The following is a 27,952-nucleotide window of genomic DNA, read 5'->3' as shown; positions in this document are numbered from 1 at the left end:
CTTTCTCTCTCTGTTGCTGTCTCTCTCCCTAGAAAAAAAATTTTTTATAGCAGACAAAAGTATCTTTCTGCATCAGTTCTGTGATATCGCAGCTAAATTATAACTTGAAAAGTTAAAAATTACCCTATTAAATGCCAGTTGAAAATGGTTTTAAGTTTCCTGCTGGGTCACATTTTCACCCTCATGAATACTTATTTCTCCCCCTTTATTATGTGGCTCTATAGCTAGGAAATACACTAATATGAAAGTAAACAAAAACAAAGTCATATTGTAGTATATTGCTTTGAAGCTGTAAAACAGCTGTCAATTTTCACTACAGAGGCAGCAAGCTGAAATGATCCCTGTGTGGAGCAAAGAGATCAGTTTATGTAGTACTTCAAACCAAAAGGTGCTAGAAAATCTCAGCTGTTATTGATGAGAAGCCCCAGAGGTGGAGAAGTCACTATGTTACAGATTCTCAATCTGTGAGTATCCTTAAGGGAGCAATTTTGCACCACCAGGAAAGTCTCAGCTTGATGTGATTGCTTTGAGTTCCTAATTTAATTTCAATCACCCAGCCAAGAGACAAACAGACATCATCTGTCCTTCAGAATAACAGACTACTACAGATCTTAACTGCAGATTATCCGTAGGGGAAGTCTCTATCCTCTTTCTCCTCCTACACACAACATTATTAATAGATCTATACATCATGTTTTTTTAGATGCATCAAGGGTATTAAATATTGTAAGACAAAGCAATGGAAGGTTGTCTGAATTTTTCAGGAAGAGCTTTAATGAAAAACATTCTTACAAACATTACTAAATCTAGAGATCCCCAAGAAATCAACAATAAAGGTTCTCTGCTGCCAAGGAAAACTATTCCCCAAGGCAGTTTCTCAATACGATAGGATTCTTTTATATGAAAGCATTTCAGAACAATTCTTTTCCCCAAATGTCCAGCTTCTGCTTCACCGTATCACAAGCCTCTATACAACTGGCAGGCAAAAGGAATATCTTGAAAACAAATGTTCTTACAAGGAAATCAATTGCAGAAAGAGTAAATAGACTGTCCTCAGCCCAACATGAAAACTAAAAGGGATGAATTCAATTATTATTTTTCAGAAAATTATTACCAGTTCAGTATACTGTTTTTTTCTTCTTCTGAATTCCCTTTATGAAGTGTTCCATTCTTCAACATCTAGTATAAGTCTACCAATTCATCGAAGCATTCCCTAACCATTTCAGTCCAAAATTATCTCTTCTTTATCTACACTTATCTGGCAAATATAAAAGACACTGCTTCATATTGTTAATTTTCTATGTTCAAAAAATATTATTTTTTAATAGTGAAACTAAACCCTAATCACTCTAAATAACTATATACATCTCCTTATCTAAGCTTTGCCCATTATGCACTCATGTATTTTACAGAATTGCAATCATACATTGTTTATAATTTTGTGTTTTGTTTTTTTTCTGTTGTTTCCATTAAGTTCCAAAAAGTTGATGAACAATTATTTGTTTAGCTGTCCGTTCTTTGGAGATTTCGGTAATTTCCAGTTTTTCAGTTACATCTGCCTGGAACTTCTTGTATAATCACTCCCTCACCTCCCTCCCTCAAGTATTTATTCAAACCTAACTTTCTCAGGGAGGTCTTCCTAGCCACCCTATTTTAAAACGCAGGCTTCCCTCCAACACTTCCTCTGCTTTATTTTGCTCCAAAGCACTTATTTCCATCTAACATACATAATAACTTTAGTTTACTGTCTATCTCCCCAATAGTTTAAGTTCCAAGAAAGCAGATATTTTGGTCTGTTTTGTTCCTGGCTGAGCCCCTGGTGCCCAGAACAGTGCCTGACACCTGGCAAATGATTAATAAATAGTCACTGAATGAACTGAACATCACCATGGACAGGGTTCTTCTTCAAGTGGTCATGTTCCTTAGCTTTCCAAGGCTGGGATTACTATGTCAGAGGATAAAAACCTCTTTCGGCTCTCGATAAATATTGCCAAAAGACCCTCTAAAAGGGCTGTTGAGTACTCTCAACAGTGTATAGGACTAGATTTACCACAATCAGTTATCTTAAGTTCTATCACCTTGAAATAACCGGCAAGCTCCTCTAACAACCAAATAAGACTGTCTTATACTTACATTTTGTACCTAACAAATATTTGTCGAACGATTCAACTATAGGAAAGGAGCCTTCTCATTAAAGAGAATGATAATGGCATTTCTTTAAAAAAAAAAAAAAAAGTGCTTATCTTCCCACCCACCCCACGTTCCACCTACGAATGAAATTCTGTGGAGAGAAATGTACGTGAAAGCATAAAAGTAAGGCCTCGTTGATACTAAGGCTAATTTTTAGGATGGAAAGGGCAAGCAAGGTGTCATTCCTCGTCCAGCTCACCTAGATACCAACAGCCCACTAGGGAGCCGAACTCCACTTTCAGCCGCCGCCGCCGCCCGTCAAACACCAGGGTCTTTCCTTCGAAAAGCCCTGCTCCTCAGAAAAAGATGGAGGTACTACCCTCACAGCTACTTCTTTGGGGTGGCCCCTGCCCTATTTAAACCACCGCCTCAAAAAGACGCCTCGGCTTTCTACAAAACACGGCGCCAAGAACGAAGCCCCCACCCCCAGCCACCGCTCCAGCTCCGGGCCAAGCCAGAGTGCCAGTGGAGGAGCTGTACGTACCGCCATCTCTGCGATACCCGCGGTGGCCACCGCTCACCACTTCCGACGCTGTCCCCCTACCACACACCCAGCGTCAGACGAACCTCTTCTTGCAGCCCCCCCAAACTCCACTTACACGGGACTGCCGAACACCTCCAGGGTAGCCTTCCGCTTCCCCTCGCGCCGCACCCAACGGCAGAGCAGCAGCGCGCCGCCAGCTCTAGTTTGAAATCCCGCACCAGCCAATCACAGAGAAATTCGTTCCTCCCGCGCTGGCCCTGTACGCTGCAACGCACGTGCGTCAGGGCCACGGGGGAGGCACGGGGACAGAGCTAAGCATGCGCATTCTAAAGATCAAAGCCAACGGCAGCCATTTTGACTAAGGTCAACAGTTTTGGTTTTCTTCCCTGCCCTCCCCCCACCCCGGGCCTCCCAAGCCCTTTCTTGAAGCCATTCGGGTTACCATGTTAAGTAAGGGCAAGTGATAGTTCTTAAGTACGAATTCTTGGCCTTATTGTTTCCCCCAGGCAGGGATACAGTGCTTTTAGAAACTATTAACCTAGTGTTGGCTCTTGATGTTAAATAGGAAGAATTCTGGAAGGAGATAGAACAGCAGTCATTAGCAACTATATTTACTGAGCTATGTAATGCCTTCAAGCATTGGTGCATTCATTCAGGTTTTAACTTGACAGCCATTTATTGAATGCACCTAATTCGTAACGAGCACTCACTAGGAATTAGAAAAATAAAGATGATATGATCTCTGCTTCCAGTAGCCATGAGTGAAGGAGACAGCTTGGGTAAATAAAAATAAATACAAAATGAAAGTGCTATTATTCCATTTAATAAATGTTCATTTAAAACTTGGGGCCTGACCAGGCAGTGGCACAGTGGATAGAGTGTCAGACTGGGATGCGGAGGACCCAGGTTCGGGGTTCTTCAAACCCCAAAGTCAGCCGGATTGAGCACGGGTTCACCAGCTTAAGCATGGGGTAGCTGGTGTGAGCATGGGATCATAGACATGACCCCATGGTCACTGGTTTGAGCCCAAAGGTTGCTGGCTTAAATCCCAAGGTCATTGGCTAGAGCCCAAAGTTGCTGACAAGAGCAAGGGGTCACTTGCTCTGCTGTAGCCCCCTCCCCCATCAAGGCACATATGAGAAAGCAATCAATGAACAACTAAGGAGCCGCAAGGGAGAATTGATGCTTCTCATCTCTCTCTCTTCCTGTCTGTCCCTATCTGTCTCTCTCTCTGACTCTCTCACTGTCTGTCAAAAACAAACAAACAAAAAAACTTGGGATTGGCCCTGGCTGGTGGCTCAGTGGATAGAATGTCCACCGGCGTATGGACATCCCGGGTTCAATCCTGGTCAAGGCACACAGGAGAAGCAACCATCTGCTTCTCTCCCACCCTCTCCCCATTCTTTCCACCTTTTCCTCTGGCAGGCAGTGGCTCCATTGGTTCCAGGGTGGTGGGGCACTGAGGATACCTGGGTTGGTCCCAGCCTTGGTCTCAGGCACTAAAAAGAGCTCAGTACTTCAGCATCAGCCCCAGATGGATTGCCCGGTCGAACCCCATCCTGGTGCATGCAGGAGTCTGTCTCACTATCTCCCCTCTTCTCACATAAAATAGACAATCAAAAATTTAGGATTATGTGCCTTGGCTGAATACCCAGTCAGGGCACAGAATGCTATTTCTGTCTCTCTCCCCCTTCCTCTCTCTCTAAAATCAATAAATAAAATTTTTAAACTTGACATTGTGTTCATACAGGGCTTTCATACTTTTTTTCTTCTAAGACACATGGTGAGAAATACATTTTACATTGCCACCAAGTATGTACCAACCACAGGACTCTGCTATCCTTACATGTGCTTTGAACTTTTTTTCTTTTCTTTTTTTTTTTTTTTGTATTTTTCTAAGAAACGGGGAGGCAGAGAGACAGACTCCCGCATGCACCCCAACCAGGATCCACCCGGCATGCCCACTAGAGGGTGATGCTCTGCCCATCTGGGCCGTCGCACCTTTGCAACAGGAGCCATTCTAGCTCCTGAGGCGGAGGCCATGGAGCCGTCCTCAGCGCCAGGGCCAACTTAGCTCCAATGGAGCCTTGGCTGCAGGAAGGGAAAAGAGAGAGAGAGAAGGGAAAGGAGAAAGGGTGGAGAAGCAAATGGGTGCTTCTCCTGTATATCCTGACTGGGAATCAAACCTGGTACTTCCACACGCCGGGCCGACACTCTACCACTGACCCAGCCAGCCAGAGCTTGAACTTTTCTATTCTTTTTTTCCTCCCCTGTTAGTTGTCCCTACTTCATTGAATTTATTAGTCAATAATGATTGGCTACCCAGAATTTGAAAAAAATACCGGCTACAGTAGTGTGCTTTAATGGAAAGATCACGGGTTATAGAACCAGCAAACTTGATTCCATTTAAACAAATACTAATGGAGCACTTTTGTGTGACAAGTATGCCACTGAACTGTCTGCATTATCACTTTTTTCCCCTTCTGTACTTCACTTCTGCAACAGTAAAACAAATAATAGTTTACCATCCCTGCCTCAGAGATTCATTGCCAGAAAAAAACAAGAGAATGTAGGGAATACAAAATTTATACTTTGTAAACTGTATTACATATTATTTCTTATTTTTATTACTTATTAATAGGAAAGAAATGAAAAAAAGGAAATAGTAACTGTACATATATTATTCCAGTTAAACCTCTCAACAGGTCAGGAGCACTTGATTGCATTAGCCTCGATCTCCTTAGAAACTTATGGTAACAATGAAATAAGCACTAGCTCTAAATTGTGTGAAGTGCTTTAGAAGCACAGATGAGCATTTATTCCTATCCTGGGAATGGGAGTGATAGAAAAGCCTACAGAGACTTGGTATCTGAGCTGGGTCTTAATGTATGAATAGGAATTTACCAGATAGAAAGGGTTGGCAAATTCCTGGCAATAAGAAGATCATGTGACCTCTCAGGAATGAGTCTCATATATATTTAATAAATACACAAGCAAACAATTCACGAAGGTTTTGAGTCGTGAAGAAACCTTTAGCTCAACATGTAGGTGACATTGGGGGCTCAATGGGTATGGTGATTCTTGGGCAGCTTTGGCGTGAGGTGAAAAAGCAGAAGCTGGCACAATATGTTGGGAACAGACTAGGAAGAGATTGGACTTTATCCTGTAATAGACACAATGATAAGACAATGGGGCTTGGACTGACTGGGACTAGGTCTGCATTTTACATAGACCATATGTTCAGATGGCATGGAGGATGGTCTAGAGTGCAAAACCTAAGGGTTAAAAAACTCTGTCTTAGATGTAGAAGCAACCAAGTGCCCATTAATAGATGAGTGGATAAAAAAGTTATGGTACATGGCAGGCCAAAGGGTAACTGTGTATGTTGAAGGACACAGACTACAGAATTTAAGCTTTCTGCAAGATTGAAATCATGGCAGGTCTAGAAACTGATCCCCAATTCTATTTCACTGATGCTCAATTCCATTCCAAAATTTCAATTCTTACATTCTCATAGATAGAATGAATTGTATACTGGCCGTATATGGAGGCACTGCTTTGCTGGTTTTATACTTGAAGTTAAGGTCTAAAGAAACTCCAGCTGTGAAAACACTATAAAAGGATTCTAAACTGTACCTCATCTGTTAATTTTCTATGCCTGAAGATGCTAATATCAACTGATCATGTGATATTTAATTTGTACAATAAATTATGAACCTGGAAAATGAAGTTGTGTTACATATATACAATGAAATATTACTCAGTCATAAAAAAGAAATGAAATCTTACCATTTGCAAGTGTGGATGGACCTAGACAATATCATGCTAAGTGAAACAAGTCAGACAGAAAAAGACAAACATATGATTTCACTTATATGTGGAATTTAAAGAACAAAATAAATGAACAAACAATATAGAAACACACTCTTAGATACAGAGAACAGACTGATGGTTACCAGAGGGCAAAGTGGTTGGAGGACTGAATGAAAAAGGTAAAGTGATTGGGAAGTACAAACTGATAGTTACAAAATAGTCACAGGGATGTAAAGTACAGCATAGGAAGCCTTGCCCAGATAGCTCAGTTGATTAGAGCATCTTTTGGAAGTGTGGGGTTTGTCGGTTTGATTCCCTGTCAGGGCATATACAGGAACAGATAGATGATCTTGTCACACACGCTCCCTCTCTCTCCCTTCCTCTCTCTCTCATAAAACAACAGATAGAAAAATGTTTTAAAGTACAGCATAGGGAATATAGTCAATAATATTGTAATAACTATGCATGGTACCAAAACTAATACAAAATAATATTGAATGTAAACTATAATTGAAAAATAAAATAAAATTTAGTGGTAGAGTGTCAGCCTGGCCTGTGGAAGTCCTAGGTTCGATTCCAGCCAGGGCACACAGGAGAAGCGCCCATCTGCTTCTCTACCCTTATTCCTCTTATTTCTTTCTATCTCTCTCTTTCCCTCCCTCAGCCAAGGCTCCATTGGAGCAAAGTTGGCCTGGGTGCTGAGGATGGCTCTGTGGCCTCTGCCTCAAGCGCTAGAATGGCTCCGGTTGCAAGGGAGCAACAGCACTGGTGGGCTTGCAGGTAGATCTCAGTCGGGCACATGCGGGAGTCTGTCTTTCTGCCTCCCCGCTTCTCACTTTAGAAAAATACAAAAAAAAAAGAATGATTTTTGTTTTATCATTAGGGAGAGTGGACACAAGTAGAAATAGACCAGTGGCAGTGGAGGTGGAAAGGAGGGAACAAGTGGAAAAGATATTCATAAAATTAAATGAATATACTAATTAAATGATGGGACCTGGGGGTGAAGGAAAGGGGGTGTAAAATGACTCAGCTTTCTCCCTCTCCCTTTCACTCTTTATCCAATTACTGAGTGCAACTCCTAAGTATTTCTTGTAAGTGCCCACTTTCTCTTTCCTAGGGGCACCACCCTTATCCAATTCAGTAGTCCAAATCATCAATGAAACTGTTTGCCCCTCATGTGCATTTACACCTTGAGTGATCATCTTTTTTTTCTTTTTTCTTTTTTTTACTGGGAGAGAGAGAGAAGGAGAGGGAGAGAGATAAGGAAAGAGAGGGAGAGATAAGGAAAGAGAGGGAGAGAGATAGGGAAAGAGAAGGACAGAGAGACAGGAAGGGAGAGAGATGAGAAGCATCAACACATAGTTGCAGCACTTTGTTCATTGATTGCTTTGACCAGGGGGTTTAGGCCAAGCCAGTGACACTTTGCTCAAGCCAGTGACCTTTGGGCTCAAGCCAGCAACCTCGGGATCATGTCGATGTTTCTGCACTCAAGCTATGTTTCTGCACTCAAGCCTGTACCCGTTGCTCAAGCTGGTGAGCTGCACTCAAGCCAGAAAAGCCCGTGCTCAGGGTTTTAAACCTGGGTCCTCGGTGTCTCAGGTCAGCACTATATCCATTGCACCATCACTGGTCAGGCTGAGTGATCTTTTTAAAAAATGCAATTCTCTACATGCCTCTCTCTTGTTAAAACTATTAATAATTTAAACTTCCTCCTCAATGAGACCAAAATTCTTAACGATGCTCCCTTAACCTGGCCCTTGCTTGCATCAGGAGCTGCGCTTCCTGACCTTCTGGCATTTGCAGTTCCTGACTCCCACTGCCTCTTCAGTTGGCTAAGTTCTATTCACTCTTCTAGGCAGTTCAAATGTTTTCTGCCTTGTTCAGGGAGGTCTCTGAGGCCTAGAGCCATGCCTTTGCTACAAGTTCCCCTAGCACTCTGTCTCTCCCCTCTCATATATGTCACCCCGGTTGTTTCATCTTCCTGGTTCTTCCAGTTACCAGTTATACAGCCTTTTACAATCATCTGTGCCTTTGCTCACTCACCTATAAGGGGAATTCATAATACCTATTTCATAGCGTTTTTGAGAGGATTCTTCCTCTCAAAACGTTTTTGAGAGGATTCTTCCTCTTTGAGATATCAAAGCAAAGAATTTAGCACAGTTCCTGGCATGGAGTAAGTACTCGGTAAATATTCCTGATTTTTCTTACTGAACTATAAAGTTCCGAAGAACAAGAGGGGGAACTCCTCTTGTTTACTGCTATATTTTCAGGCTTCTTTTGCAACTTCAATAAATAGCCATAAAAGTGGAAGAGTTCAGCCTGACCTGTGGTGGTGCAGTGGATAAACCGTCAACCTAGAATGCTGAGGTCACCAGTTCGAAACCCTGGGTTTGCCCGGTCAAGGCACATATGGGGACTTGATGCTTCCTGCTCCTCCCCCTGTTCTATCTCTTTCCTCTCTCTCTCTCTCTAAAAAAAAAAAATGAATAAATAAAAACTAAAAAAATATCCAAGTACTTTAAAAAGAAAAAAAGTGGAAGAGTTCAATGTTATGGTGGCAGCATTACACCCCACCACCTAAGTCCCTTAGAAACACTGTTTCCCTCCATCCAAAGCACCACCTCCCATTCCTCTCGGCCCTCTTTCCTGCTGCACCAGCCCGGTGAGAAATAAGTGCAGAGAAGGTAAGTTTGAGGTGGGGAAGAGTTCCTAACCACCTTCTTCCCAAACTATAGTTCTCTCAGTAGAGAGGCAACCTGTATCGAGAAAAGTGTGAGATTTGGTGCCAGAAAGCAACGGGTCGATTCCAGGCTTTGCCATTTATTAGAGGCGCGTTCTTGGCCTGGTTATTTAATCTCCCGCGTCTGGAGATCCCCACTCGCCAGGTGGTTCTGAGGCGCCAGCAAGGTAATGGCTGTTAAAGGGCTTCTTTCTACGGGAACGCGCCGTCGGAGGGTGCAAGTCACACTACCCGCCGCCCTCCCGGCCCGCGCGCGAGGAGGGCAATCGGCCGGCGCCGCTCCCGCCCCGCCGCCCACGCGGCCCCTCGCGCCGGGAGCCGATAACGGGTTTATGCTAATTGCAAGGACGCGGTGACCGCGGGAGCGCGCGGCGCCCTGTCGCCCCCAACCGCCCCCGCCGCCCGCGCGCCCCGCTGCTCTAGGCGCACCGCCTGCCCAGAGTTGCGACAGATTCGCAGTCTGTCCCTGGACAGTGGGGGAGGCCTGGCGGGATGAGGGGTTGCCAACTAGGTTCTTGGTTGCAGTCGGTCTGGTCACCGCCCAATGTTGGTCTTCATCCTCCTCCTCTCCCCTTTGGTTTCTGCCTTCCAGTTCCTTCTTATTTATCTCCATCTCTGGAGATCTCGCTCCCTACCTCCAATCGAGAATTTTTGTTTCTTCTGTCAATTAAACCAAGATGTTTTGAGTACTTCTGCGTTTCAGGATAAGTGCTGAACACGAAGGACGTGGAGTGTGGACAAACAGCCGTGTGCGGAGGTGGGGGTGGCGTTCTGGGGGTTCGGGAGAGCGAGTCCGCTTCTGGCTGGGAATCTGGAGCGTCTACCTGGAAGAAGAAGTATTTGAGCTGAGCTTTGAAGGATGGATAAGGTTCTAGTGAGGAGACAATGGGAAGGAAGCAACGTGGAGAAAATCTGGAGTGGCTAAAGTAAAGGATTCTGATTATGGGGACAGGATAAGACTAGAAGGAATTTTGAGAACACGGTATGGGAACTCTTGAATACCAGGCCAAATAGTTTAATTTAATTCTCAAAAACTACTGAGGGTTTTTGAACAAATGACAGCCCTTCTTCCTGTTCCTTTAAGAGAAACAGCAAAGCACAGTAGTTAAATGCATGGGCTCTGGAGTTCTAGGGGCCCTGGTTCAAGGTCTATTTCCATCACATTTGACCTGTGTCAACAGGTCATCTTGACTTCTCTAAGCCTTTATTTCTCTATTAAATGGAGGTGACAATTGTAGTGTAAAGGGCTTTTGGGAAGATTAAATGAGACAGTGCCTGACATATAAGTGCTCTATAAGTAGTAGCTATTTTGTGTTTCTTCCCAAATTCATGGTTTCCTTGCTTCATGCTAGGAATCACCCTCTCACAATGAATATATTGTTGAAATAAATTAGACTCTAAGGAAATCAATGTTCCTTCAGAAACACATGTGTCTCTTCCAGGTGCCCAGGTTCTGAGGATCCTTGCTTGAGGGAGGAGGTGTAGTTACTGAAGTACTGAATTCATCTCCACCAGATTTCAGACTCTTTAAAAACAGAAGGCAATGGCCCTGGCCAGTTGGTTCAGTGGTAGAGCATCCGCCCAGCATGTGGATGTCCTGGGTTAGATTTCCAGTCAGGGCATACAGGAGAAAAGACCATCTGCTTCTCCACCCGCTCCCTCCTCCTTCTCTCTCTCTCTCTCTCTCTCTCTCTCTCTCTCTTTCCCCCTCACACAGCCATGGCAAGATTGGTTCCAGCGCATCAACCTAGACCTGAGGATGGCTCTGTGGAGCCTCTGCCTCAGGCACTAAAAATAGCTTGGTTATGAGCATGGCCCTAGATGAACAGAGCATTGGCCCCAGGTGGGGATTTGCCAGGTGGATCCTGGTCAGGGCACATGTGAGAGTCTGTCTCTCTATCTCCTCTCCTCTCACTTGGAAAAGAGGAAAAACAAAACAAAAAACAGAAGGCACAGTTCATTCACCCCCACCTCATCCTATATCTATTAACACTCTTGGCCTTTGTAGGTCCCTGCTTTAAATCAGTGGTTCTCATATGTTAGTGTGCACCAGAATCCCCTAAGGGCTTTTGTTAAAACACAGACTGATGGGCCCCACCTTTAGAGTTTCTGACTCAGTAGGTCTTTGGTGGGGCCTGAGAATTTACATTTCTTTTTTTGTTTGTTTTTTGTTTTTAATTTTATTTATTTACTTATTTTTTACAGAGACAGAGTGAGTCAGAGAGAGGGATAGACAGGGACAGACAGACAGGAACAGAGAGAGATGAGAAACATCAATCATTAGTTTTTCATTGCGTGTTGCAACACCTTAGTTGTTCATTGATTGCTTTCTCATATGTGCCTTGACTGCGGGCCTTCAGCAGACCAAGTAACCCCTTGCTGGAGCCAATGACCTTGGGTTCAAGCTGGTGGGCTTTTCCTCAAACCAGATGAGCCCGCGCTCAAGCTGGTGAGCTCAGGGTCTCGAACTTGGGTCTTCCTCATCCCAGTCCAACGCTCTATCCACTGCGCCACCGCCTGGTCAGGTGAGAATTTGCATTTCTAACACATTTCCAATGCTACTGATGCTACTGATCTGGGGACCACACTTGAGAACCACTGCTCTATAATAGCTATTGAAAGGCTACATACAAGATGGCAACGTATTCTCTCCATCCCCTTCCCAAGCCCTGCTGGTCATGTGCATCCAAAATATGGACCCAAGGCTTAGATTCGTGAAGAGTGAGACTCGGGGACTTTCTAAAAACTTCCCAGGTGATTCTGAGGTGCAAACAGGTTTAGGATTGGAACCCACTAGCCTTCTATTGCCTCCTCTCTCCCCTTCACCCTCCTATATTCCCTCCGCATTGTGCTCACCTCAGCTAACCCTCTCCAAGCCAGGGCGGCTGCCTGTCTGCATTTTATTCAGAGGACACTTGGCTACTCTGGGTTCAAGGTGGCTGGAACAGTAGGGAGACAGGTTGAAAGGAGGGGGAGGAAAGTAGCTGGTTCTAGGAGAAAAAAGGACCAGAGATTTATGTAAATTGTAACAAGTAACAGTTCTGCAAACTGTTAATTCTAAAAGTCAAGCCAAGAGCCCATTCTCAGAGGAGTCAGACCTGGAGTCAAATCTGGGCTCTCCCTGGCTCTGTTCAACTTCTGTTACCACCAGTGTTAAATGAGTACAATGGAACCTACTTCATAGTGTTGACGTGAGGATTAAAAGGGAGATTATAGATGCAAAGTTCCCTTCCCCAATCACTTTGCAATTTACTCAGAACTTCTACACACATTTCATTAGATTCTCCCTATAGTCCTGTGGAGTAAGAAAGACATTATTTCTACAGTGAGGGGAATGTTCAACTACTAGTTCCCTCCCATTTTACAGAGGAGAAAGCTGACTCTCAGAGATTTAAATGACTTGCTTAGAATCTGTGCAGTCTGAGTGGAGAGGCTGGCCTCTCTCTATCCTTCTGTTTGTTCTTGTGCCATTTGCTCCCCTTAGGTCCCCTTAATGTTTTACCTGAATCTGAATGATAAGGCAGGGCGGGGACTCTCTGCGCCTCTCAGAAATGGTCCTATTCTCCTGCCGCCCCCAACAGCCTGTCTGCAGCTTCTTCCCTATTAAGGCCCCTGTAGGATTGATGGCGGCCCATGTGGTAAATAGCCATTCAGAATTCAAATTCTGGGCCAACTCCTCAATAGCTGTGTGAATTTAAACCAAACTCTTTCCTTCTTTAGGCCTATCTCCTCGTCTGCGACATGAGGAGTGGTTTAAATCTGTGGTTTCCAAATTGTAGCAGCCTTGGAGCTGTGTGTGTTCCTGATTGACTATGTGTAACTGTGATTGCTGGGGGATGAATAAAACACACATGCATTTTAATTATGGGATCCAGAATGCAATCATGATGTATTTTCTCAATCAACAGCTATCAATTTTTTTTTGATTTGAAAATGTTGGAAATCTCTGATCTAAATGTCCTCTGAAGTCTTTTACAGCTGCCATCTTACACAGCTACACCAGAGGAGGGATGTTTAGGCCACCAGGGGGTGCTGTAGCCCTGTTCAATGTAAAACCTGGGTGGGGGTGGGGGGTTGGGGGGAGGTGGGGCATGGTCACCAAGGCCAAGTTTCCAGTCCTGGGTCTGTTGACCACAACTGAGACTTGTTTCATGTAAAGCTCTGTAAGGAAGATGTATCTTTAGAGATGGAGGAGCTGAGGAACCCAGAGGGACAGTGACCTGTCCCAGGTCATTCAGCGTTGTGCATACATCTATGTGCATGTGGTAGTGAGTGACAATTCCCATCTGGTCGGGCCATGAGCTCCAGTTCCTGGCCTGCCATATAGGAAGTTTTTCACACTGACCTTAGCTATCCTCAGGCAAGGGGAAGGGCATGAGGGGGGAAAAGGCGCCAAAAAGGCACAATCGCCATCCCAAGTGAGTGGCATTAGCAAAACCCTCAGCAGTCCAGGCAATGGATGGCGATGTGGAGAAAGGGAAGCTTTTCTGAGGGTGGTGCTGGTGACAATCAGAATGGAGCAGAAGGTCAGTGCAGGCAGGGGGTTCTGTCTAGAAAGAGAATAATTATGAGAAGACCTATGCTAAGATGTGGCGCTGTCTCGCCTAGCAATAGGAGGCCAGAGGGGAGGTAAGAGACCACACCCTCTCTCCACTCTCTTACCCCGTACCCATCCCACTCTAACCCTGCTGACCTGGCTCAGCCTCTTCATTCATGAACTTCTCCCTGGCAAGGGCCAAAGAAACCTCAAAGAGAGAAGCTGGCTCCCATACACATACCCCAGAAGATGAGGCCCTATCACATTTATAAACTGTCAGGATCCTGAAAACTTTCTAGCCCAACCTGAAGGAGCATCACACATACCACACACACACACACACACACACACACACACACACACACACATCCCTCCAGCCTCCTCAGACCAGAGCACTGGAGACCTCACTCCCCCCACCTGCCTCACTCCTGCTCTAGATGTGCCACACCCTTCTCCCTGGCCAAGCTCCACTCATCTGCTATTCCCTTCTCATGGACCCCCTGCTGTCTCTAAGTATGTCTTCCCACAATCATGCTGCCCTACCCCGCCTCTCTCCCCTCTGCCTTGGCTCCGAGCACCAGCCCTGACCCCAAAAATAAGTGCCTCCCAAACCATGCTCCTCCCACACTCCCACACCTCTGGCCCTTCCAGAATGCCTTTTGGAGGATTGTCAAGCCGGAGGCTCATCTAAGCAGGGAAGACCAGGAGAGGCAGCTAGGGAGCATTCATATTGGTGAGTCTTCTCTGGGCAACAGAGTGGACAGCAGGACAAGTGGGGCAGACCAGTCACTCTGGAGAGGGTGGGCACACCTTGCCTTCCCCCATTTCAACAAGACCATCTGCCTAGATGTGCCAAACTTAGAAATTTGGCTCTAAACACACACACACACACACACACACACGCACACACTCATGCATACACACATGCACATGCACACACACACAGAGACACATACACCAGGTCTATCTGCTCTGCAGAAGTCTGTTTCCTTGGGGCCTCCAGGCCAGCTTCGTCATTGCCCACCAAACCTTTCCCATCTGCTTTCACAAGGGAACCTTTGGTCATGGGTTCCCCCAGAGATCTCCAAATTCTCCAGTCTCTTTTAGCCTTCTAGAGACAAGGCCACATCAAATCTGGGATTACCGCAGCTGCCCTATTTACAGCCCAACCCCTGCACTTCCCTCCCACCTCAGTGCATCCCTCCCACCTCTGTGAAGCCTTCCAGGCTGGGGAGGGAGGTAAGAATGGAGCCCATCCTGGCAAAATGAGAAAAGATTAGAGCAATACATTTGCTGTCAGAGGCAATAAGGCTGCCAGAGCAGGGGAGGAGGAATATTTGATTTTGGGCTCTTGGGGGTCTTGATGGAGGAGCACTAGCAGCTTGCAGCCCCAGGCCTGACAGAATGGGGAGGGCTGTTCCCTGCCCCAGCCAACTGGGGACCCTGGTGTCCCAGCCCTTTCATCTCCATATCGACCCCATCCTCTGCAGTCACCCGCAGGGTTCCAGCTCCCTCCTCCCTCCCCTGCCATCATTTCTCCTTTTCCTTGCCAAACTTGTTTTCCCGAAGCAGTTTTTCTACCCTGTGCAGGGTGATGGAGCAGAAAGAACACTGCTCTAGGGGGTGGGGAGAAGGCCTGAGTTCTAACCCCCCTACTGAGTCCAAGCCGAGGGACTTCATGCAAGTCACTGAGCCTCTTGGAGCCTTAGGACAGGGTGGGCTGGGGGGACAACATGGCATTTGGCATTCTGAGACCTAGGGTCAGGTCAGCCACTCCTTGCTTCAGTGGTCTTTGGCAACATCACTTATCCTTTCTGAATTCCCATTCATTCAGCTATAAAGTGGGGTGGAGCAGTGATGAGGTTCATGTCCCAGGGTGGTGCTGAGTATCAGCACCCTGCGGATGTGAACACTGTAAACAATTGTGAGGATAGCATTGTCTTGTTGTTACATGGGATTCTGGCATGTTCCCTGGCTGAAGGATGAGCCTAAGCTTCATTCAAAAGCTCTAGGCAGGTGTTCCCAAACTACGGCAGGTGGGCTGCATGCGGCCCCCTGAGGCCATTTATCCGGCCCCCGCTGCACTTCCGGAAGGGGCACCTCTTTCATTGGTGGACAGTGAGAGGAGCACTGTATGTGGCGGCCCTCCAACGGTCTGAGGGACAGTGAACTGGCCCCCTGTGTAAAAAGTTTGGGGACCCCTGCAGAGGGTTCCTTCTGGCCCTGGGATCCTGGTTCTGGGATCTGCCTTCCCTCATTGGTGGAGGATGTAGTCTCTGGGAAAGGCAGATGAGGTGATTTCTTGGTCATACAGGCCTGAACTGAGGAGATGGCTCTCCTAGACCAGTCCTGGAAGACATTCTGTAGTGACAGGGTTTTTTTTGTTGTTTGTTTTGTTTGTTTTCTATATTTTTCCGAAGTGAGAAGCAGGAGTGTGGGGTGGGGGCTGGCAGACAGACAGACTCCTGCATGCACTCAACCAGGATCAACCTGCATGCCCACCAGGGGCGATGCTCGGCCCATCTGGGACCGCTGTAACTGGAGCCATTCTAGCACCTGAGGTGGAGGCCATGAAGCCATCCTCAGCACCCGGGCCAACTTTGCTCCAATGGAGCCTTGGCTGCGGGAGAGGAAGAGAGAGACAGAGAGGACGGAGAGGGGGAGGGGTGGAGAAGCAGATGGGCACTTTTCCTGTGTGCCCTGGCCAGGAATTGAACCCGGGACTTCCACATGCCGGGCAGAGGCTCTAAACGCTGAGCCAACTGGCCAGGGCCTGTAATGACAGGTTTTATAAGCAGCTGATCAATAGTGTCTCCTTCCTAACTCCTCCTACCAGTTGAGTCCATATGTAAATAGTGCCTCCAGGAGTTGGGCAGTAGGGCAGGTCTGTCTGCCTGGGGGAACTTCTGCCTGGTCTCCAGGTGAATGACAAGATACTGGGTAGGAGAGGGTTCTGAGAGACAAGAAGATAGAATTAACATTTTTTCCAAGCTGCTATATGCCTGGAAACACATGTAGTATTTCTCATATGATATCTGGTCTACACAACAGCCTCAGAGGTAGGTATAATTGACAGGGAGGCTGAATAATTTGCTTGTTGTTAGCAGATGGAAAGAATTGTGACTCATGTCAGCTAGATTCCATCACTCCACACTGCCTTCCACTGGAGCAGAAGGCTCAAGACTTCAGTCCCAGACCTGGTTCCCTATGACTGAGCTGGGAAACTGGGCAGATCTTTAAGAGGATGGCACTACTTAACCAACTTAGCACAAAGAATGTTTTAGAAAGTGTAGAGCCCTGAACAAATGCATTAAATCTCCATATGCTTCTTCTCTGGTTCCAACCTCATTTCCCACTGCTCTCCTGTATGCTTCTCCCCTCTGGCCAGATCTCCTCACTTCATTTTCCACCTGACACATCAAGTTGATTCATGTCTTCCCCTCCCCCTCTGCCTATTCAGAGTACACAGATCCTTTGAGGTCTAGATTGGGGTCCCCTCTTGTCTTCCTTACTACCCAAAGTGGTAATAAGCATAGACTTCCTGGACTTGATATTCACTTTTTATAAACATGTCCTGATTCCCCAAGAGAGTTCCCAACTGATTCTTTGAGGGCACAGACTATGTCTCCTACCTCTTTGTAATCTTGCATAGAGCCTGGTAAACATTGGGGGTTAGAAAGACTTTTGCAGCTGGAGGTGATGGTTGTGCTGCTGGTGCTCAAGAGAGAATCCCTATTTGAGTTTAAATTAGTAGTGAGGGCCCTGGCCGGTTGGCTCAGTGGTAGAGCGTCGGCCTGGCGTGCGGAATTCCCGGGTTCGATTCCCGGCCAGGGCACACAGGAGAAGCACCCATCTGCTTCTCCACCCCTCCCCCTCTCCTTCCTCTCTGTCTCTCTCTTCCCCTCCCGCAGCCGAGGCTCCACTGAAGCAAAGATGGCCCAGGCTCTGGGGATGGCTCCTTGGCCTCTGCCCCAGGCGCTAGAGTGGCTCTGGTCGCGACAGAGAGACGCCCTGGAGGGGCAGAGCATTGCCCCCTGGTGGGCAGAGCATCTCCCTCTGGTGGGCGTGCTGGGTGGATCCTGGTCGGGCGCATGCGGGAGTCTGTCTGACTGTCTCTCCCTGTTTCCGGCTTCAGAAAAATACAGAAAAAAAAATTAGTAGTGAGAATGATGGTGACAGTGGTGATGGCTTTGAAGGCAATTATGGTGGGAGTGTGAGAGCATGATGGTACTGGCAGCCATGGTGGCAATGATGGTGATGGTGGTGATAGTGGTGGTGGTGATAGCGGCTGTATTATCTATTGTTGCATAACAGATTACTCCCAAAACTTAATGGCTCAAAACAACACACATTTATTATCTCATGTTTCTGTCGGCCAAGGATCTAGGCTCAGCTTAGCTGGGTGCCTCCGGCTCCAAGTCTCCTACAAGGCTACAACCGAGGTATCTGCTGGGGCTGCAGTCTCACCTGCCATCTCCACAGGAGGAAGACCTGAGCTCCTAGCTCACATGCACAGTTGTTGGCAGGATCCAGTCCTCCTGGGCTCGTGGACCTTGCTGGGTATTGCTTTTTGCTATGTGGGCCTCTCCTAAGGGTGGCTGATGAATGGGAGCTGGCTTTCCTCAGTGCAGGTGAGAGAATATCCAAGATGGAAGCCACAGCCTTTGTGCAGCCTAATCGTGAAGTGCCATCCATCACCTCTGCTGAGTTATATGCACTAGAGGCGAGTCATTAAATACAGTCCACAGTAGAGGGGATAGGGTTACACAAGGGCATGAATACTAGGAGGCAAGGGTCACTGGGAGTCACCTTAGAGGCTTCCTAACTCAAAGGAGATGGTGGTGATGATGATAGTGGAGGAGGAAAGTTGGAGAGGGCGATTGGATCAGGGATGAGAGAGTATGAAACCAGTAATGAAAATATTGATGTCCATATTGGAATTGAAAAGTGATTCTTGCAAAGTAGATCAGAGCAGAGCAATCCAGCTGGCTAGAGCCAGATATACAAGACCCACCCTCCTCCACCACACTCCAGCCTCCCCACCCCCGTTTCAGGTCCAGGTCTGTATTCGTTCCCCTGGAGTCCTCCCTTCCCATTCCTTTCTTTGCCAATCCCCCTCACCCTAGACTGATACTCTCCTTTAGGCAATTAATGAGCTAAGTAATCACTAAATGGAGAGAAATTCCCACCAGCAATCAAAGTGGGGAGGTGGCCAGAGGCCTAGGGGAGACAGAGAGGTGCTGCCAGTTTGGGGGCTGGGCTCTGTTTTTCTTTTTAAGTTGGATAAAAACACCCAGCCTATGGTACACTGAGTCCTCATGACTTTGGTCTCCAGTTACACACTCCCAGGGGATAGCTCCACTTTATGTTCTCTCTCTCAATTCTTTGTAGGCTTTAGGCCAGAACTTCGTGGAGCCCCAGGGATCCCATCCTGCAGGGCCCCCTACCTCCATCTCCTGCCTCTGATCTCTCCCCACATCTGACAACCTGTTATTCCTTAAAATCTTCCAAACATCACCTCTGTTTTTTTAAGCACAGATAGGATTCATCTTTCCTGAGGCCTTATACCTTCAATGACCGTCACCCAGCCTCCTACTCCTACCCCAATGCCAGAGCTTTTAGGTCTGGCAAGCCAAAATGAAGCCCACTGATCTGGAAAAGACTCTGTAGGCAGCCAGGTGATATGGGTGCATGGTCCAAGTCCTCTGGCAGTAGGATCACCAGGTTGAGTGGCAGGGGTAAGATATCTTAGATTGGGTGTCAGGAGTCCAGGATCCAGGATTCTAACCCCAGCTTTGTCACTCACTCACCATGCCACTTCTGCTGTCAGGCCTCATCGGCTCAGTGGTGGTAGCTGAAGGTAGACAGTGGATTAGAGAACTTCAGAGACCCTGCCAGTCCCAAACTTCTCTGACTTGGACTTCCATGAGAAGGGTGGCAGTTGAGTAGAAGGTGATAGCTATGCAAGAAAGCTGAGGGCCACATGGCTGAGAGAATAGTTTCTGTTTACAAAGGATAGTCAAACCTGGTCACAGCAGGAAACCTTTGTTCTATGACTTGTAGGAACCCGAGGCCACCCAACCTTCCTTTTCTACATCTGCCAAGGCCCTCCATGCCTAGGCACATGACTTTAGAATCACCAGCGTCCCCCCTGGTCCCTCATCAGCACACCCAGGCAGTCACCACCTGCCAGTTGTGTCTCTAAGATATCCCACAACTCTTTTGTTTCCTTTCTCCCTGCCAGCACACCCTTACTGTTCCTATCCTAGTTCAGACCTTTACCTCCTCTCTCTTGGACCTCCATAAAAGTCACCTAACTATCTGCCTGCCTCCCACCCCCTTGGTCTATATGACACCTCTCTCTCCTGGTTCTTCTTGTTGACCAATCTTTCTCAGTTCCCTTTGTCTCTCAGCCTCTATTCCTGCCTCCTCTACTCCCGGTGAACTCCCTGAGGTTTTGTCTCTAGCCGGCTCATAATTGTAACGTAGCAAAAGCAAAACAACTAGGATTTAATGGTGCTTATATGGTATAAAGGACCTTCACATGTATTTTCATTTGATTCTATGAAGTAAACTCTTCTCTCCCATTTAAGAAAAGTCAATTTTGCCTTCATAGAGTCACTGAAAACTGTCCTTTCTTTTTTCATTTCCGTTGCCATGGCCCTAATTCAAGCCTTTAATGCCTCATCTTAGACCCTCGCTTCAGCGCCCTAGCTGACAATGGTGCAGGTCTTAGCGGACGGGAAGGAAAGAATGTACGCTGTTCCTTAACCAATTGACCAAGGACTTTAGACTTAACTGAACCAGACCAGGCCCCACTCAGAACATAGTGGGCTGTGCTGTACAGATAAGGTACTCAGGACTAAAATTATTTTAGGGAAAAGATTAGGGTCACACACAAAAATTCAGACTCTATGATTGGTCCAAGTGTAAAGAGGAGAGTTCCTGATGAAACGGGCGAAGGGCTTCATAATGAAGTCCAGGAGAGCCTCCTGAGAAGCCCCAGCCTGCCAGGACCTTTGTGCTGTTCCACATTATCTCCAGTCATCTTAGTCTGCAGCCTCAGTCTGCTGCAGCAGGCAAACTCAACTAGAGTTTAAGTAAAAAAAAAAAAAAAACATCCTAGGGAGAAAAGAATAAAGGAAATCACAGTAGAAATATGGAACAAAGATATTAAAATTCATGATATTGTTTTATTTTATTTTATTTATAGATTTATTATTATTATTATTATTATTATTATTATTATGAGAGAGAGAGGAAGGGAGAGGGAGAGACAAGAACATCGATCTGGGCCCTGGCCGGTTGGCTCAGCGGTAGAGCGTCGGCCTGGCGTGCGTGGGACCCGGGTTCGATTCCGGCCAGGGCACATAGGAGAAGCGCCCATTTGCTTCTCCACCCCCCCTCCTTCCTTTCTGTCTCTCTCTTCCCCTCCCGCAGCCAAGGCTCCATTGGAGCAAGGATGGCCAGGGCGCTGGGGATGGCTCCTTGGCCTCTGCCCCAGCACTAGAGTGGCTCTGGTCACTAGAGTGGCTCTGGTCACAGCAGAGCAATGCCCCAGAGGGGCGGAGCACCACCCCCTGGTGGGCAGAGCGTAGCCCCCTGGTGGGCAGAGCGTAGCCCCCTGGTGGGCCTGCGGGGTGGATCCCGGTCAGGCGCATGCGGGAGTCTGTCTGACTGTCTCTCCCCGTTTCCAGCTTCAGAAAAATACAAAATAAATAAATAAATAAATAAATAAATAAATAAATAAGAACATCAATCTGGTCCTGTATGTACCCTGCTGAGAGGGTGGGCAAGGGGGGAATCAAACCTCTGGGCATCAGGATGATGCTCCAACCAACCAAACTATCCAGCCAGGGCTCATGATATGGTTTTTATAGTGGACTCTTTTGGGAAATCATTATAACATTGTTTTCTGTGCTTTTCAGGATATTTAAAGCTTTTAAGAAAACCTGATTTTTTTTAAAAAAAGAAGATTTTATTTATTCATTTTAGAGAGGGTACAAAGAAAGAAGGGGGGAGGAGCAAAAAGATTCAACTCCCATATATGCCTTGACCAGGCAAGCCCGGGGCCTCGAACCAGCAACCGCATCATTCCAGGTTGATGCTTCATCCACTGCGCCATCACAGGTCAGGCAAGAAAACATGATTTATGAAATTTAATTTATTTTATTTTCAATCAATGTTTAAATATTTGGGGAAATATAATTTGCTAAATTTGTACGTTTGTGATTTATTGGTGTATAAGTAGTATGAAAATATGTAGAAAAATATTAATAAATATTAATAAATTGGACATCAAAGTAGAAAAAATAATGAGTATTTCTCTCCATGCTCAAAAAGTACCCGAGATGTTAAAGAATTTATTATCCTAAACTTCCCATCTGTAATTTCTGATGTCTTTAATTAATTCTCCTCCTATTTCCAACACCTCTGTGACCCCCTCTCCTCATCTATAAAATGGGATGATATCGTTACTTACTATGAGTCTGACTGTGAGGATTTAATGAGAGAATTCCTTCCTTAGCACTTAGAACAATACGGAGCAGACAAGTGCTTAATAATGTGGGTTATCTTCATCTTCCCCCAATACCACTTTGATCATGCCACCTCCTGCTCAGAGTCCTTCCATCACTCCCCAATAATCCCAGACAAATGCAAGGTCGTCCACACGATGTCAGGAACCTTAATGTCCTCACCTCTGCCTGCTGCCCAGCCTTGACCCTTACTATTTCCCCTTACCCACCAGACTGACAAAATTACTATCTCTTTGTTTCACACTGGTCTTATATCTTCATTTCTTCTGTACTCTCCTCCTCCTGAAATGCCTTGCCTCTCCCATGCCATTACAAGCCAAGATACTTCCCTGGTCATTGTCAACTCTCTCCCCGGCGCACTTTATTAGTAGCTCTTTCCTGGCAAGCCTCACATTGTCATGCATCAGAATCATATAAGTACTATATGTGTCCAGTCATCCCAGTTGGGCTATAAGCATCTTGAAGGGAAGACTCAATTCTAATTGGTCTTGGGGAACATACAGTTGCCTTCCCCATGTCCTGCCACATACTAGGTGCTCATCTAACAGGTGGTAGGTTCCTCCAGTTCCAGATAGTTGGTCATCTAAGCAGAAGCATCTGGGACCTGCAGGCTTCTCAGACCACTGTACCCACCCTTGCTGGCCTAGGAAACCAAGGGAACCAGCAGTCAGGATGTGCCAGGGACCACAGAGCAAAAGGAAAGATGGCAGAGCCAGATTCCAGGAGCATGTGGAGCTGTCTGCTCAGCTCATCAGCATTCCCCCCAGACATTCAGCTTCACAGTCAAGTTTTTAGACTCTTCTGTGCCAGGCACTGTGTGAGATGTGGCAGACACCAAGGCCAGTGCCACTTCCCTACGAAGTAAGTCCATGTGCCCAGAGCTCCTCGGTGTATACATACATGTGCCTACGCGCTCACCCCACTCGACCCGGCTCCTGACACACTAAGCGTCTGTGAGCCGGGGCTGAGCGGGCGCCTTTTACCCTGTTTCCAAACAACTCCCCTTTCTGCGCCAGCGCGCTGCTTCTCCTGTCTGTTTGCCCCTCACCGCCGCCTCCCCCTGTTGGGGCTGCCGCTGATGATGAAATTTGGCTTGCAACACCCCCTTCATCCCCTTTCTGCAGGCCTAAGAGAGGATTAAGCCGCTGGAGTCTGAAATCGGAAAGATCCCAGCTTCTGCTCCTCAGCACCTCCCCATGCCCCCTCCTCTCCCCGCCCATGCAAAACCAGAAAATTAATCTCCCCTTCTGCCTGTGATATGGCGGGCTGCATTACAAGCTGGGCGTGGAGATAAAGCGGGGAGCCGCGGGACAGCAGCCCAGCACAGGGGCTCGGGGTGGGGCCCGCCTGGGAGATAAGGGGCTCCCAGCTCCATGAATTATTCACCAGCATTGCCTCCTCCGGCTCAGAAGCCGCTGAGATTGCGCCTCCCAGAGGGATCTGGGTGAGGTGGAGGAGAGTCCACAGGGGAAGGCACCAGCTGTAGAAAGGTCCATAGGGGAGAGAGCTGGGAGAGGGGAGGACTGTGCTTAGCTGAGGGACAGCTCAAAGACACAAGCACCCTGCAGGGCCAACTGGTGCAGAAGAAAGATGGTGTCCCCAGGCCTAGGAAACCCCCAGACCTAGCCATGCCCCCCAGGGGTGCTTCTCATTTAGGCAACTCAATAAACACTAGGGAGCAGCTGCCATTACCAGACTAAGGCCAAGTTCTGGCATTCTAGAGCTGGAGAGGCAGTCCCTGCCTTCCAAGGGCCCAGGATCCAATGCACTGACAGTGTGGGAGGAGCATAGTCTACTCTTGGGGTCTGCATTGTCCACAGCACTCTCTCCTCTTCTCTAGAGGTCAAGACAGCTGCTGCCCACTCTGGGGAGCACTCCGCCTTGGGGAGTGTGTGAGAGGGGAGGATAGAGGACAGACCTACTCTTAGGGCAGCAAAACCCACAGAACGGAGAGACCAGACCGGGGTAGCTGGTCAAGGAGGGAACCGGAGGTCAGTGGTAGGGTAAGGGATTCACAGGGGAAGTTTCTTAGAGAGGAAAAGCCCCAGGCACTCTGTGGGCCTTTTGTTTCTCCTTTTTCATTCACTCTTCTTCTCAAAGATCCAGAATTTTAAAGCAGGCAGGACCTTAACTCTTTCTCTCCCCTATCTCAAAGTTTCTTACCTTGAAGTTTCTATTTCTACCTCTCTCTGTACCTTTTCCCTCAGCTCAATCCCTCTCCCTCTTCTCCTCATTCCACTTCCTCCTCCTTTTCTCTCCCAGATATCTGCCCTTTTAATCTCTGCCTTGGACCCAATTTCTCCACTTCTCTCTTGCTCTGCCTTTCTGTCTCTCAATCTCTCTCTGCTTTTTTCTTTAATCATCGTTTCCTTCTAAAGCTATGACTCCCCAAATGACATGATAACACACAAATTGGGATGTGTGATGGAAGAAAGCCCCCAGAAAAGAAGGAAGGTAAAGCAGGGTCCAGCAGGGTCCTGGGTATGTAGACAGACCGCCAAGACCCAGAGAGAGGCAGCAGTAGCAGTATGGGGTGGAGCCCCAGAAATGAACCATCGGAGGAGACATGTGGAAGTCCAGGAGTAAGAGATGCTGGGCGAGGGTGAGGACAAGAGATCCTTTCAGGATTGCAGAGGTGGGCACCTAGCCTGGCAGGCAACCTGGACCCTATTGCCTCCTGTAGCATATATTGAGCCCCATATTCGTGAGCCAGCAAAAAAGTCACATTTTTCTGAGACTCCCATTCAAGTTAGAGAAGGAGGGGTGATTGGGGGGAGAGGGAGAAAGGGTAGAGAGTGAAGAAGGGCCAGAATGAGAAGAGAATACAGAGAAGAGAAAAGGGTTAGCCTCCAAAAGATAGAAAAGGCAGTGACCTGGGTGGAAAAGGGGAAAAAAAGCTAAGTGAGGAAGAAGAAAAATAGGTTGGGGGAAAGGGTGAGGGTAGCAAAGAAATGAGGGAGGAGGATAAGAGGAGCATTTGAACCAGAAAAGAGAAAACAGGGGGAGAAGAGGAGGGTCACAGGTTTAACTTGGAGCCTGGAGGGGTGGGGAGGGATGTGCTGATTGGTCCCATCAGCCTCAGGCCCACAGCCCCTTCCCACCCGCCTGCTAATTAACTCCTTAATTGTCTCTGCATTTGCTGAGCTAGCAAATGAAGTGGATGCAGACAGATTGGGGCGTGTGTGATTTCACGCATGGGGGATCAGAGAAAAGCTGCCTGGGAGTCCCAGGGGGCCTTGCCCCCCCCTTGCCCTCTTTCTTCCTCCCTGTCTCTGAGAGGCTGGAGGGTGCTTTTGATTCTAGAGCAGATGGGACCATCTGCAAGGGAAGTGTCCATGGGGAATTTGCCCCATCAGCCTTTTCAGGGATGAAAATAATACTTGCCACTATTGATGGAACACCTACTGTTTGCTAGGCACACATGTTTCATCACTGTGGGCCCTAGCCAGATTTTAGGGTTTGTGGAGAAAGTGAGACTCAGACAGGTTAAGTAATTTGCCAGAATCACACAGTGATGGTGTGACAGAGGTGGAATTTGAAGTCAGGTCAGCAAGACTCCAAAGCCCTGGGTAGATCTTGGCCAGAAACCTTATTCCAGTGGAGGGAGGAATATCTCCAGGCCAGCTTCTTTCTGAGCCTCAGGAGAGAAAGGGTGCTGAGGTGTAGGAACTGCAGGGGCCAGAGAGGAGGAAAGTGTGGACAAGAAGCTGGGAGAAACTGAAGGAGCAAGAATCTGTCACAGTCTGAACAAGAAGTAAGTGGGTCCAAAGAAGCAGAGAGGGACAGTGGGACACTAATCACAGTCCTTGAATCTCTTAGGTGTCATATTTCTGAAGCCAGCTTCTCCTTTCCTCATCCCTGAGCCATGAGCCCCAGTCAGTCTGACTGGCTCCCATGCCACTCTGCTGGCAGCCCTCTCCCATTCCTCAATTTCACTCTTGGCCTTTGCACTAGCATCAGTTGTCAGCATGTTCATCTCTCCTTTGACACTAGGAAATTTAAAGGCAAGGACTATAGGACTGCTTTCCATGTCCCCACAGCCAACCTGGGGCTTGACACAGAAAAAGCCTAGGTGGAGATTTGCTAAAATGTACAGGGCAGGGATGGGGGATTTCAGGGATCCATCTCACCTCACATAAAGAGGAAGCAACAGCATGAGGGACAGGTTTTTCATAAGAAAGAACTTCAAAGACTGGGGAATCATGCTGAAGCCATGATATAGACCCATGGATTCTGAAGCTCAAGGTCTTTCCAGACTGGCTGCTATATACAGTTTGTCCATAAAGTCATGGTGCACTTTTGACCGATCACAGGAAAGCAACAAAACATGATAGAAATGTGAAATCTGCACCAAATAAAAGGAAAACCCTCCCAGTTTCTGTAGGAAGATGTGGCAGCATGTGCGCATATGCAGATGATGACGTAAAACCGTGTATACAGTGGAGCAGCCCATGGCCATGCCAGTCGAGATGCAGACGGTACATGATGTGGACGGTACAGAGGAAAGTTCAGTGTGTTCTGTGGCTCGCTAAATTTGAATCTGTGACCAAAGTGCAACGTGAATATCGGCGTGTTTATAATGAAGCGCCACCACATAGGAATAACACTACTCGGTGGGATAAGCAGTTGAAAGAAACCGGCAGTTTGGTGGAGAAACCCCGTTCTGGTAGGCCATCAGTCAGTGACGAGTCTGTAGAGGCTATATGGGATAGCTACCTAAGGAGCCCTAAAAAAATCTGTGCATGAGCCCACATCAAACTGCACCGAATTGGTATGAAACTGGGAGAGTTTTCCTTTTATTTGGTGCATATTTCACATTTCTATCATCTTTTGTTGCTTTCCTATGACCAGTCAAAAGTGCACCATGACTTTTCAGACACACTGTATTAAAAATCTTGAAAAGTTGGGAAATCTGGGCCCCACCCCCTGATTCTAATGTAATTGGCCTAAGACAGAGACACAGCATCAGCATTTTAAAAAGCTTGCCAATTGATTCAAATGTGCAGCCTGGGTTGAAGCACTGTCAGATTCTGCCCTGATTTAGCTGCACTGGTGGCTTTACCACTGGACACAAATGCTAATGCTAATAATATTAGTTACTACTTATTGAGGATTTACTAAGTACAAGCTAATGTGCCAAGCACTTTCTATGCATTAGCTCATGTAATCCTCAGGAACTCCTATGAAATAAATGTTATTGCCATCTTACAAATAAGGAAACTGAGCTCAGAAAGGGACCTGCCCATGCTAATGAATGGTAGGGCCAGGTCTGGAAGCTAAGATTCCCTGATTCACATTTCCTATTTTCCCCAGCCTCCTCCTGAGGCTGCTTGTTGGCTTAGATCAGTCCTTGCCTGCCTCCACCTCACCTCATCACCTTCCTTCCACCCCCGCTGCTCCCTCAGTAACATCCCAGGTGACTGAAACACTTTGCAGCCATTTCAAGAAGCTCCATGTGTCACTCAGCCTGGGTAGGGAGTTAGGGGAATTACAGATACTTCAAGATGGTCCTCCCATCACCCTGAGGACGCTTGGAATTCAGGAATGACACTCTGCCCAGTTCATCTTGGATTTCTGTTTGGGGCCTCCCAAGTGGAATACCCACTCCCAAAAGCCTCCTTAGGTTGATTCTAAGTACCTGGGAAAGTGCT

At 47.1% G+C, this 27,952-nt stretch overlaps 1 protein-coding gene and 1 pseudogene across 4 annotated transcripts in view; one reads left to right on the top strand and one right to left on the bottom strand.

Annotated features, from left to right (window-relative positions):
- The window catches only part of RACGAP1 (Rac GTPase activating protein 1), a 32,730-nt gene extending 29,819 nt beyond the window's left edge, over positions 1-2,911 (bottom strand). Inside the window, exon 1 of one of the 4 annotated variants that reach the window (XM_066257884.1) lies at positions 2,790-2,911. The gene's annotated coding sequence lies outside the window, so the exon portion shown is untranslated. Of the gene's footprint in view, positions 1-2,389; positions 2,591-2,757 lie in introns of those variants that run through there. The other 3 variants (XM_066257886.1, XM_066257888.1, XM_066257885.1) reach the window with 3 other exon arrangements.
- A 3,196-nt stretch (positions 2,912-6,107) lies between these two features.
- On the top strand, positions 6,108-9,723 carry LOC136322320 (ATP synthase membrane subunit K, mitochondrial pseudogene; annotated as a pseudogene).
- The last annotated feature ends 18,229 nt before the right edge of the window (positions 9,724-27,952 follow it).

The sequence above is a fragment of the Saccopteryx bilineata genome, chromosome 2, assembly GCF_036850765.1.
Source record: "Saccopteryx bilineata isolate mSacBil1 chromosome 2, mSacBil1_pri_phased_curated, whole genome shotgun sequence".
Taxonomy (NCBI): domain Eukaryota; kingdom Metazoa; phylum Chordata; class Mammalia; order Chiroptera; family Emballonuridae; genus Saccopteryx; species Saccopteryx bilineata.
The sequence above is the reverse complement of the archived record's forward strand: the minus strand, read 5'-3'. Positions and strand labels throughout refer to the sequence as shown.